Source organism: Cnephaeus nilssonii (genome assembly GCF_951640355.1).
Source record: "Cnephaeus nilssonii genome assembly, chromosome: 4".
In the NCBI taxonomy this organism is placed as follows: domain Eukaryota; kingdom Metazoa; phylum Chordata; class Mammalia; order Chiroptera; family Vespertilionidae; genus Cnephaeus; species Cnephaeus nilssonii.
The window spans coordinates 25,460,069-25,472,975 of record NC_137075.1 but is presented as its reverse complement, the minus strand read 5'-3'; the positions used below and the strand labels follow the sequence as shown (position 1 = coordinate 25,472,975).

At 43.0% G+C, this 12,907-nt stretch overlaps 1 protein-coding gene across 6 annotated transcripts in view; it reads right to left on the bottom strand.

The window, feature by feature from the left end:
• The window catches only part of HEATR5A (HEAT repeat containing 5A), a 110,628-nt gene that overhangs the window by 91,752 nt on the left and 5,969 nt on the right, over positions 1–12,907 (bottom strand). The window lies entirely within an intron of this gene.

The following is a 12,907-nucleotide window of genomic DNA, read 5'->3' as shown; positions in this document are numbered from 1 at the left end:
TAACCAATAAATGCACCCATTTACTAGACCTATTCAGTATAAATTTTAAATTACAGTAATACATATAGAAAACTTTTCTGTGAAATTAAACTTTTCATACATAATCAGTTTTCATTACACAAACGTGTCTATATAAGTAAAAATAGGTAAACTAATTTGTCAATTTCTTTACATACACATTCAGAAAACCTACTTTATTATATAACAGAATTTCGCCTGAATTAGTCCATTATATCTAGGTCTTACTGCATAAAAATGGGTCATGGGTGCATATTAACAAATGACCAGATATCTAGACCTCCTACTAAAACTCTATAGTAAAGCTTCACACCTCCCTGGCCTTTACCTAGGAACATATGCAGTCATTTACCTGGAAATCCAAACCAGGAGCAGAAGGTACTACTCCCATTAGCATCTGTTCCCCTAGCCCAGTGGTCGGCAAACCGCGGCTTGCGAGCCACATGCGGCTCTTTGGCCCCTTGAGTGTGGCTCTTCCACAAAATACCACGGCCTGGGCGAGTCTATTTTGAAGAAGTGGCGTTAGAAGAAGTTTAAGTTTAAAAAATTTGGCTCTCAAAAGAAATTTCAATCGTGGTACTGTTGATATTTGGCTCTGTTGACTAATGAGTTTGCCGACCACTGCCCTAGCCTAGTAAGACTCTGCTTGTAGCTTGAGGCTAGCAGTTCTGGGAAAGAGTTCCAACTCAACCAATAGTCTCCTTATCTCTGTGAGCCTTGTGAAAGTAAACTGTTTTAGAAGGCACCTGGATGTTGTCCAGGGATTGCAGCAATAAAGACCATATCTGCTCTGACCCAGATCCAATGTAGCCTTCACTTTGTTGTAGCAAATAATCAACAAAGGACAGAGGAGGTTTCGTTTTGTTTTTAAATTCATGAGCATCTCCTGAACATACCCTAGTGCCTTTCCAGAACACAAATAACATAAAGTGTGTATACATACACACACACACACACACACACACACACACACAGAGTTACATACCAATTTATAAGATGAGACTGTGATTATGGAATTTTTTATTTTTAGAACATGCATGCTCAAGTATGTATTGATAAGGTAGCATGATGTCTGCAACTCATTTTCAAATGGTTTAGCACAGTGGTCGGCAAACTGCGGTTTGCCGCTCTGTTGACTAATGAGTTTGCCAACGACTAATGAGTTTGCCAAACATACTAAATGTTACCGTGTAGTTGGAAGCTGTGAGGATTAGGCAATTGTGGCATATTGTGTGCAAAGAGGTAAAGGGTAGTATATGACAATGGTCGGCAAACTCATTAGTCAACAGAGCAGCAAACCGCGGCTCACGAGCCGCATGTGGCTCGCGAGCCACAGTTTGCCAACCACTGGTTTAGCAAACCAATTAGTCAGCCAGAAAATTTGGCAAAATGTTAACAGTTGAATGTTTGTAGTGGGTATGTGAGTTATCTTTTCTGAATTTTTTAAAATATCATGGTAAGCTGGAAAAAATTATTGAAGAAAATAAATTAAAAAACACATAAGCTGGCTTTTAAAAACAAATTGTTAGTATTACATATAGGAGTGACAGATATCAACAAGAATACTAAACACCAGAAAAGGCACCATATACATAATAGATGAGCACTATATGTGTTGAAAAAGAATACTTTCAACAATAAAGATAAATTAAAAAAAAAAAATACAGGACTTTTATTTTTAAAAAAAGATGAGTGCTCTTATTCAAGTATCAAAACTAAGTTTGAGCCTGGCCAGTGTGGTTTGATGGGTAAAGCATCAGCCCATGCATGGAAGGGTGGTGGGTTTGATTCTGGTCAAGGGCATGTACTTGGGTTGCAGGTGTTGATCCCAGCCTCTGTGGGTGTGTGTGCAGGAGACAACCAATCGATGTTTCTCTCTCACATCAATGTTTCTCTCTCTCCTTACTCTCTTCCACTCTTTAAAAATCAATTGAAAAAATAACCTCGGGTGAGGATAACAAAAAAAAAACCCACCAAGTTTGATATCCTATCTAATAAGAATAATATGCAAATTGACTTACCTCCGCTACACCCACAAGCCACGCCCACCAGCCAATCAGGAGCAAGTATGCAAATTAACCCAATCAAGATGGCTGCAGCCACGGAGCGAGCAGGAGGCTTGGTTTCCGGGGGGCAATGGAGGAAGCCAAGCTCCCGCAGCCATGGCCTCCGTTCAAGGATACAAAGTTTCAATTATAGAAGATAAATCCCAGATAACAGGGCCTCCCCTTGGGTTGCCGGGGGGTGTGGTCGGCCTGCAAACCATCACAGGCCCCTCGCTCAGGTTGTCCCACACCCCAAGGGAACCCCCACCCTGATCTGGGACACTCTTCAGGGAAAACCAGCAGGACCCCACCTGTGCATTAGGCCTCTATCCTATCTAATAAAAGAATAATATGCAAATTGACCATCACTCCAACACACAAGATGGCTGCCCCCATGTGGACACAAGATGGCTGCCACAAGATGGCCAGCAGGGGAGGTTAGTTGGGAGGGACTAGGCCTGCAAGGGAGGGCAGTTGTGGGCAATCAGGCCAGCCGGGGAGGGCTGTTGGGAGGGACCAGGCCTGCAAGGGAGGGCAGTTGGGGGCAATCAAGCCTGCAGGGGAGGGCAGTTAGGGGTGACCAGGCTGGCAGAGGAGGGAAGTTGGGGGTGACCAGGCCTGCAGAGGAGGGAAGTTGGGGGCGACCATGCCTGCAGGGAAGGGCAGTTGGGGGGAACCCAGGCCTGCAGGGGAGGGCAGTTAGGGGCATACAGGCTGGCAGGGGAGCAGTCAGGCATCAATCAGGCTGGCAGGGGAGTGGTTAGGGGGTGATCAGGCTGGCAGGCAGAAGCGGTTAGGGGCAATCAGGAAGGCAGGCAGGAGAGCAGTTGGGAGCCAGCAGTCCTGGATTGTGAGAGGGATGTCTGACTGCCCGTTTAGGCCCAATCGGGCCTAAACGGGCAGTCGGACATCCTTTGACGGGTCCCAGATTGGAGAGGGTGCAGGCTCGGCTAAGGGACACCCCCCGCCCCGTGCACAAATTTCGTGCACCGGGCCTCTAGACTATATTATAAAAGGCCAGTGGCCGTAATGCCGTAATGACCAAACCGGTCACCAGGAGGTGCACTGATGGGTTTCCGGGTGTGGCAGGTCTGGGGTCCCGCCCAATTTCGCGCACTGGGCCTCTAGTATTATAAATAAAACTCCAAGCTAAACATAAATAGGTCATTGGAACTGCACAGAAATATAGATAGAATGCTAAAAGGTAATTAAACAAAAACATTTAAAATATATTGTTCATATTCCCCTAAACAAATTTCAATCTTTTATAGAGAAGCCAGTAAGTAAAGATGTATTAGAAATCAGATGGGAGACATGGAAAAGGTTTCCCGTTTCCTTCCCTCCCTCCTTCTCTTCCTCCCTCCCTCTTTCCTTCCTTTCCTCCCTTTCATTATTTTTTCTCCCAGAGAGTTTACTGGTATAAAATTACCTACAGTATAAGGTCATCATAATTATTAAATAACAGAAAAGAGCCTCTTTTAAAGACAGTAGTCACAAACTGATACCAAATTAACCAAATTTGGCTTGTAATGAATTAGGAAAAAAATTAGGTACTAATATTTAAACATAAGATTTATATAAACACCTGGGTCCATGTTCCCATACAGCTCCTCTTAGATTAGAGGAGTAGGGACTCTTGAACAGGCCACAGCTGCCACCAGGCAGGCACTATTCATTCACATTATTTGCCAACTTCTATGGGTATTTAAATTTTCTACTCCTACTGCATCCTCTGGCTTGGGCCAACCATCTAGATTCTGACTGTGATGCTGCCCCTGAGGCCAAAAGACAGGTTTTACTCAATCACCAAATGTCTCCTCATGCCTGTGTGCTGCTTTAGCCATCTAGGTCGTCCCTCTCAATCAGTCCTGTCCGTCTGCCAATACCATCCATGACCTAACACTGACAATCCTCAAAAAAAGTACATATTAGGTTATTTTCAGAAATGTCAATTTTAAGGAACAAGAACAATACAAACAATGGTGTTAACAAAATCACTTTACCAGACAACATGAATTTTAGCTTCTTGTTTAAAAAAACACTTCCTTTCCTTTCTTAAATTAGCAAAGGGAACTGACCAAAATATATACAATTAAGAATAAAGGTAATAAATGCTAGAGAAATACTTTCTGGAAGAAACCTAATGTAGAGAAGGAGAAAAACAATGTCTATGACCGTGTAAGGGAAAAAAATAACCTCAATGTCATAGAGAAAATTTCTTATAACCACCAGGCAAGTCAAAATCCTATCTTAAGAATCAAATTACCCTTTTTGAGGTCATTACGACTGCTGAAAAGACATTTTTTCCCCTTAGGCAGCAGCAATATTGTGGTGTAAAATGATCTATCAAGAAGCAAAATAGCTAACACAATGCAATAATAAATAATTCAGTAAAAAGCTTGAGATCATAAGCAGGGCATAAAGTTATCTCCAAGGCGCTCAATACATTTCTCATATAAATGACACCTAAAAGAAGTAGACAATTCTTATTGGTAATCCCATATCTAAATCCCAAGTCTAAAATGCACCTATGATCCCCTAGTGTGCACGTCACTGAGGTAAGCAACTGCATTTTGCAAATAACATACCCCTGCTCTTATCTGAAGTTTCACTTTAGGAAGATGACTAAAATGCAATCTATCTACTATATATTTTAAAAAAATATTTTTTTGTTGATTTCAGAGAGGAAGGGAGAGAGAGAAACATAGAATCATGGATTGGCTGCCTCCTGCACGCCCCCCACTGAGGATCAAGCCCACAACCTGGGCATATGCCCTTGACCAGAATCGAACCCTTCAGTCCGCAGGCTGACGCTCTATCCATTGAGCCAAACCAGCCAGGGCTCTACTATACATTTTAATATAACCACAACCTTGTTTATATAAACATCTAGAGAATGCTTATTTTTCAAATCTTTTACATTTTCCATGTTCCTGTTGAGATTACAAAGTGATTAGTTTATTAAAAGTATATATAGCAAAATATTTTTCAAATTAGTTATGTTACTTGAAAAAAAGATTTCATAAAATTGCTGCTCCCACCTTATTTTTGAAAGAGGCTAATATTTTTTGACCACTTACTATACTCTAGGCCAGTGGTCGGCAAACTCGTTAGTCAACAGAGCCAAATATCAACAGTACAACGATTGAAATTTCTTTTGAGAGCCAAATTTTTTAAACTTAAACTTCTTCTAACGCCACTCTTCAAAATAGACTCGCCCAGGCCGTGGTATTTTGTGGAAGAGCCACACTCAAGGGGCCAAAGAGCCGCATGTGGCTTGCGAGCCGCAGTTTGCCGACCACGGCTCTAGGCACTACAGTAATGTCTTACATTTTCTTGAGTAATATGAAAACTGTCCATAAGGTGGCTATTTTTATTAGCCCCATTTTAAGATGAGGAAACTGAGTCACCAAGAAGCTAAGATGATGCCAGTCCTGACAGAAAGTGTTAACATAATTTTCTCTATCTAGGGTTTACAGATCTATTTTAGTAGAGATGGGAAATAGGTTGAAATTTGCTGGGGAGGGTTGAGTCTCCCTAATCTTCTTGGTCATTTTAGTTTCTTAAAATGATGTAGTATATCATTTTGAGAAGGGAAAAGAGGAAAATCACAAATAATCAAAAGAGAACATCAAATACAAAAAAGATAGGTTTGTTGGATTGGTTTGTTAGTTTTTTCTTTCCAGAGCACAAAAAAGAGCAATTTACAAAATGAACCAGCCGCTAGGCAGTAAATGGAACTAATTCTAGCAAGCATCAAGTGCTTAAGGTTCTGAAACATGTCTCATACTTAAATTTCAATTACTTTTCTTTGGCTTTCATTTCTCTAAAAGACATCACAATAGCTTCAAATCAGCCTCTAGTCTTTAGTTTCTCGTTTTGTTCAAAAAGCATAAAATAAGCCCCAAAAACCCTCTCAAGAATCTCCAAGTGTTCAGAAAATATACATAAATCTTAAAATCCAAACCTTTAAAAAAAAAATCAATAACCCAAGAGACAAAACAGTAATTAGCTTTAATTTAGAAAAAAGCTGGGTCTTTTATCCTGACCTGAGATTCCCTTTGACCTGTGACTCAGGCTTTGCAAAATTATAGGTTACAAAATAGGAACCCAGAAGTTACACAGAGCATCACGCTTAAGATGTTGCCTTAAGGAGGGCTGCCTTGGTAGAAAGAAAAAGAGGTCTTTTTGTTACTGGATTTTAAACATCCCTAGACACAGTCCTAAAATTGGTTTGCTGACGCCCCCCCCCCCCCCCCCCCCCCCGCCACTAGGGATTGAGCCAAAAACCCAGGCATGTGCTCTAACTGGGAATTGAACCATGACCTCCTGGTTCATTGGGTGATGCTCAACCACTGAGCCACACCAGCCAGGCTATCTTGATTTTTAAAGCTTATCTGTATTTATTCCATCTTTGAATATGAAATATCTTGCTTTTTTCTACAGTAAACTCACTATTTTAAAATTCATCTTAAGAAAATCACTTCCTTCAGGAAGCCTTTCATGATTAATTACCCTATTCTTGTACTGTCTCCTTTTGGTATAGCGTCTTTTTCATTATTATATTTATGCTTCTTAAAATAATGTTTGGCTTCTCTAGCCATCTATCCATCACTTAGACTGTAAGATTCTCCTGGTTTTTTTCCAAATCATGATTCAAAAATCTTAACAGTGATTCTCAGATAGCAGCATTGTGGGTAATGTTCCTTCTCTGGTCTCCAAATTTTTAGTGATTTAAAACCTTTTAAAATGAAATTCTTAAAAACCAATAAACAAACTAAATTTCTGTTAGATTCCTAACTTGACTCCCAAATCACAAAATGACAATGGTAGCTATTATTCACTGAGCCAGGAACTTTTTAGTGCTTAACTTATATCTCATCATCACAAGGAAGAAAGCATGAAGATACCCCTATTTTATGGATGAAGGAACTATTAAGATGCCAGTAAATAGGTGAAGTGAACCCAGATTTTCTTGGCAACAAAGCTCATTCTCTTTATTCTAGGAAGCCTTTCCACGGGTTGGGGGAGGGCAGTGTTTTTGACATTAAGATGCAAGGGACACTTCAATTAAAAAAAAAAAAAAGATGTAAGGAACAAAATGTGTGGAACAAATAGGGCAAGGAGTGGAAGCTGGACACATATTTGGGGGCTCTTTCTCTACTAATTTCTACCTACATCTTTCAGTAAACCACAAAATGAGCTTCATCTCCCAACTCCTCCAAGGATAAAGGTCAAACAATTAAAAAGGGAGTGTTGGGAAAATAGCAAAGGGAACAAGATATGAGGTAGGTAAACGGTTAAAAATTAAAGGAAGCTAAAATTAAAGATAGCAGACCTGTAACAATGTAGACTAGTAGTTCTCAACTCTAGCTGCTTTAAAGAAATACCAAAGTTGAGCCTAAACCAACTGAATTAGAATCTCTGAAGGCTGGGGTGCTGTGATAAATGAATTTTTCATTTAATTCTCATACCACTACCATAAACACCTACTAGCACTATTAATTTATAAATAAAAATACTGAGACTAGACAATATAGATGATTTTAATAGCTGATTATCGCCCACTACTCTCCTCTAATTCATCTAAGAAATATTTATCTTGATATTATTTTTAGACTAGAGGCCCAGTGCACGAAATTTGTGCACAGGTGTGTGGGGGGGTGTCCCTCAGGCCAGCCTGAACCCTCTCCAATCTGGGACCCCTCGAGGGCAGTCGGACAACCCTCTCACAATCCAGGACTGCTGGCTCCCAACTGCTCGCCTGCCTGCCTTCCTGATTGCCCCTAACCGCTTCTGCCTGCCAGCCTGATCACCCCCTAACCACTCCCCTGCCAGCCTGATTGATGCCTAACTGCTCCCCTGCCAGCCTGTATGCCCCTAACTGCCCTCCCCTGCAGGCCTGGTCACCCCTAACTGCCCTCCCCTGCAGGCTTGATTGCCCCCAACTGCCCTCCCTTGCAGGCCCGGTCCCTCCCAACGGCCCTCCCCTGCTGGCCATCTTGTGCCGGCCATCTTGTGTGTTGGAGTGATGGTCAATCTGCATATTACTCTTTTATTAGATAGGATAGGGGCCTGGTGCATGGGTTGGGGCCAGCTGGTTTGCCTTGAAGGGTATCCCAGATCAGGATGGGGGTTCCCTTGGGGTGTGGGGCGGCCTGGGTGAAGGGCCTGTGGTGGTTTGCAGGCCGGCCATGCACCCCTGGCGACCCAAGCAAAGGCCCTGGTATCTGGGATTTATGTATCTTCTACAATTGAAACTTTGTAGCCTGGAGTGGAGCCAAGCCTCCTACTCGCTCCGTGGCCGGCAGCCATTTCTCTTGGGATTGATGTATCTTCTATAATTGAAACTTCGTAGCCTGGAGCGGAGGCCTAGGCCAGCCAGGGCTGCAGAAGCTTTGCTTCCTCCATTGCCAGGGGCAACCCTAGCCTCCCCCTTTCCAGCTCCGTGGCTGCCGCCATTTCTGTTTGGATTTGTTTACCTTCTGTATTTGAAACTTTGTAGCCTTGAGTGGAGGCTTAGGCCGGCAATGGCGGGCGGAAAGCTTGGCTTCCTTTGTTACCGGGGAAACCCAAGCCTCCCTCCTGCTCTCTGTGGCTGTAGCCATCTTGGTTGGGTTTATTTGCATATTTGCTCCTGATTGGCTGGTGGGCGTGGCTGGTGGGTGTGGTTTCTGGGTATAGCGGATTTAGGGTCAATTTGCATATTACTCTTTTATTAGGTAGGATAAGCCCATAGCAACTACAACTGCTTTAGAAAACAGCAAGAAAGTGCCGAAACCGGTTTGGCTCCGTGGATAGAGCGTCAGCCTGTGGACTGGGAGGTCCCGGGTTCGATTCCGGTCAAGGGCATGTACCTTGGTTGCGGGCACATCCCCAGTGGGGAGTGTGCAGGAGGCGGCTGATCAATGTTTCTCTCTCATCGATGTTTCTGGCTCTTTATCCCTCTCTCTTCCTCTCTGTAAAAACTCAATAAAATATATTTTAAAAAAAAGAAAACAGCAAGAAAGTGACAATAAAATTCAAACTTATGATATTATTTGGTTTGAACTTAATTTTAGCCTAATTCTCTATAGCAACCCTAAAAATAAATTCGTTATCAAAGTATACAATAATGATTTAAGCTCTGTAAGAATATGTTTTAGCCGAGTTTTCAGGTTCAAAATTACATATACATCAAATCTAAATATGATAAGTATAAAAACTGTTATAGCCAATACTGAGATTTTATTTTTTTTAATTTTAAAAATATATATATCTTATTGATTTTTACAGAGAGGAAGGGAGAGGGATAGAGAGTTAGAAACATCGATGAGAGAGAAACATCGATCAGCTGCTTCCTGCACACCCCCTATGTGCCCGCAACCAAGGTACATGCCCTTGACCAGAGTCGAATCTGGGACCCTTCAGTCCGCAGGCCGATGCTCTATCCACTGAGCCAAACCGGTTAGGGTCCAATACTGAGATTTTAGAAAAGTTTTTAAATTTTATAGTGACAGTACAAACAGGTTCAACTCTTGGAAAACATAATGTATCACAAGTCATAAAAATATCAAAACCATTTGACAAAAGTATCCAGTTTTGCAAATCCATGGTAAAGAAAAAAAGTACCAGAAGGATAAGTGTTGATTATTCTATATAATAAAGAGCTAATATGCAAATAGTCATCACGCCCTCATGCCCCGCCCCCGCCCCAGGGCCAGGGGACCTGAGGTCGGGCTGGGGGTCATGAGGCCGCGTCCTCCACCCCAGTGCCAGGGCCGGGGCATCTGAGGCCGCGTCCCCCACCTGGCAGGGCTTGACGGGGGACCGAGGCTGTGCCCCTCACCCGGTGCAGCTTAACGGGGGACCTGAGGCTGCACCCCCCACCTGGCGGGGATTGATAGGGGTGGGGCTGGCCGGGTCTGGATCTCGCCCATTGGGGGTGGGCAGGCTGGGTCTGGGTCTGGGTCTGACGTGATTTTGAGGCATCGCGGGAGGGCGGGGACTTGACTCTGGGTCCCGTGGTGCGCCCCAGACTCTGAAAAGAGGAAGATTTTCATATACATTTTACTAATTTTCTTTCATCTCTGACACTTCTATTATAGAGAAAGGGCAAATAGCAATATTAAAATATTTCCTCTAAGTAATTCCCTTTTAATGTACACGAATTTCGTGCACCGGGCCACTAGTCCTATATAATAAAAGCCTAATATGCAAATCGCCCGAATGGTGGGACAACTGGTTGCTATGACATGCACTGACCACCAAGGGGCAGATGGTTCCCCCAGTCCGCAGGCTCCAGGCCAGCCAAGGCGGGTGCCAGCAGGGCCCCCCAATTGTCCCACTGGTAGCCCCACAGAGGAAGGCGACTGGCAGCGGCGGGGGGGCAGGGACAGCGAGTGGGTGGTGCCAGGTCGGCCAAGGTGGTGCCAGTGGGGGCCCCTCCAATCGCCCCGCCGGTCACCCCATAGATCGGCCCTGATCGCCGGCCAGGCCTACCCATGCATGAATTTTGTGCCTCAGGCCTCTAGTCTATATCTATATCTATATCTATATCTATATCTATATCTATATGTATATCTATATATCTATGTGTATATCTATATATTTATCTATCTATCTATATATATATACTTATATATGTATATAGATATCCTATCTAATAAAAGAGTAATATGCAAATTGACCATCGCTCCAACACATAAGATGGCCGCACCCATGTGGTCAAAGATGGCCGCCCCCACGTGGACACAAGATGGTTGCCACAAGGTGGTCGGCAGGGGAGGGCAGTTGTGGGCAATCAGGCCAGCAGGGGAGGGAAGTTGGGAGGGACCAGGCCTGAAAGGGAGGGCAGTTAGGGGTAATCGGGCCAGCAGGGGAGTGGTTAGGGGGTGATCAGGCTGGCAGGCAGAAGTGGTTAGTGGGTGATCAGGCAGGCAGTCAGGCAAGCAGTTGGGAGCCAGCAGTCCTGGATTGTGAGAGGAATGTCCCAGACTGGAGAGGGTGCAGGCTGGGCTGAGGAATACATGCCCCCCGTGCATGAATTTCGTGCACCGGGCCTCTAGTAGATATATATATAAACCTAAGCAACCATTTGACCAGTAGCTATGATGCGCATTGACCACCAGGGGGCAGATGCTCAATGCACAGCCATGGAAACATGGAACAGACTGATGAATCTCAGAGGGAATGGGGGAGGGGGGAGGGCGGAAAGAGATTAACCAAAGATCTTATATGCATACTAGAGGCCCAAAGCACGGATTTGTGCATCAGTGGGGTCCCTCAGCCTGGCCTGCAGGGATCGGGCCGAAACCGGCTCTCCGGCATCCCCCCGAGGGGTACCGGATTGCGAGAGGGTGCAGGCCAGGCCGAGGCACCTCATCAGTGCACGAATCCATGTACCGGGCCTCTAGTTAGGGATAAGAAGAATGGTAGAAACTGGATTCAGTGATGGAGATTACCAATAGGGCCCTCAACTGAAGTCTAGCCGTTTATGGTAATTCTCCTTTCAGATTACAAAAAAAGGAAACCCTTGGAGGGTAAGAGGAAGTGTTGGGGGTGCACTGAATGACTGAACAGTAGGAACCAAGTCTAATAAGGCAAAAGTAGAAAAAGGAACTAATTTTTTTTAGGATTTAGTTACTAGAACTTTTTAACTCACTATCTCATTTAATCCTCGCAACACTGAAATTAAGATATTATTATCCTCCTTTTACATTTAACGATGGGTAAGAAATTTGTCCAAGTGCACTGGCAATTTAAAAATAAACATCGAGCCGAAACTGGTTTGGCTCAGTGGATGGAGCGTCAGCCTGCGGACTCAAGGGTCCCGGGTTCGATTCCGGTCAAGGGCATGTACCTTGGTTGCGGGCACATCCCCAGTGGGGTGTGTGCAAGAGGCAGCTGATCGATGCTTCTAACTCTCTATCCCTCTCTCTTCCTCTCTGTAAAAACTCAATAAAATATATTAAAAAATAAATAAATAATAAATAAACATCGAATCACACATGTATAATACATATAAAGCTATCACTGGCGCCAATCACATGTGTGTGTTTCGACACTGGCCTCCCATTTAAATTAATTCAAAGACAGTTTCCCATGATGTCGGCATTTGCCATGACTATTAATAAGTCACAAGGACAAACTAGACAGAGTAGAAATATTCCTATCTAAACCCGTTTTCAGATATGGTTAGTTATATGTTGCTTTCTCTCAAGTTCGAAGAGCATGTGACGTTAAAGTTAAAGTTGTAAATACTTCATCACAAGGGAAATTAGTCAAGCACTCTGAAAGTGTTTTTACTCTTAATGTGTTATACAAGGAGATATTAGAGTAAGTTTAATCAATTTATCAGTCACTGTTTTTATTGATGTTTTTGTTTTTATATCATTTTTGTTTTTATATCATGTCTTTGTTTTTGTTATATCATGCTGTTATCGTTTGTTTATTAATCAATTTATATATTATCTTCATATACATTTTACTAATTTTCTTTCATCTCTGACACTTCTATTATAGAGAAAGGGTGAATACCAATATTAACATATTTCTTCTAATTAATTTCCTTTCAATGTGCACGAATCCGTGCACCGGGCCACTAGTAACACCTAAATCTGTCTAGTTTCAATGTCCATGTTCCTTCAACTACTTCATATAGCCTCTTTATGTAGTCTCTAATTACTGATATTACTAAATTATTGCCATTCCCAAACCATCTAATTCTTCTTTGTTGTTTAACACTTCACTTTCCTCTAAAGTCTCATACTTTGAGGCTTTTTGTTAAAGTGTGAGGTCTTCTAGAGACATCCATTTCCAAAGGACCCTTTCCATCTTGACAGCAATCAATAAGCACTAACAGT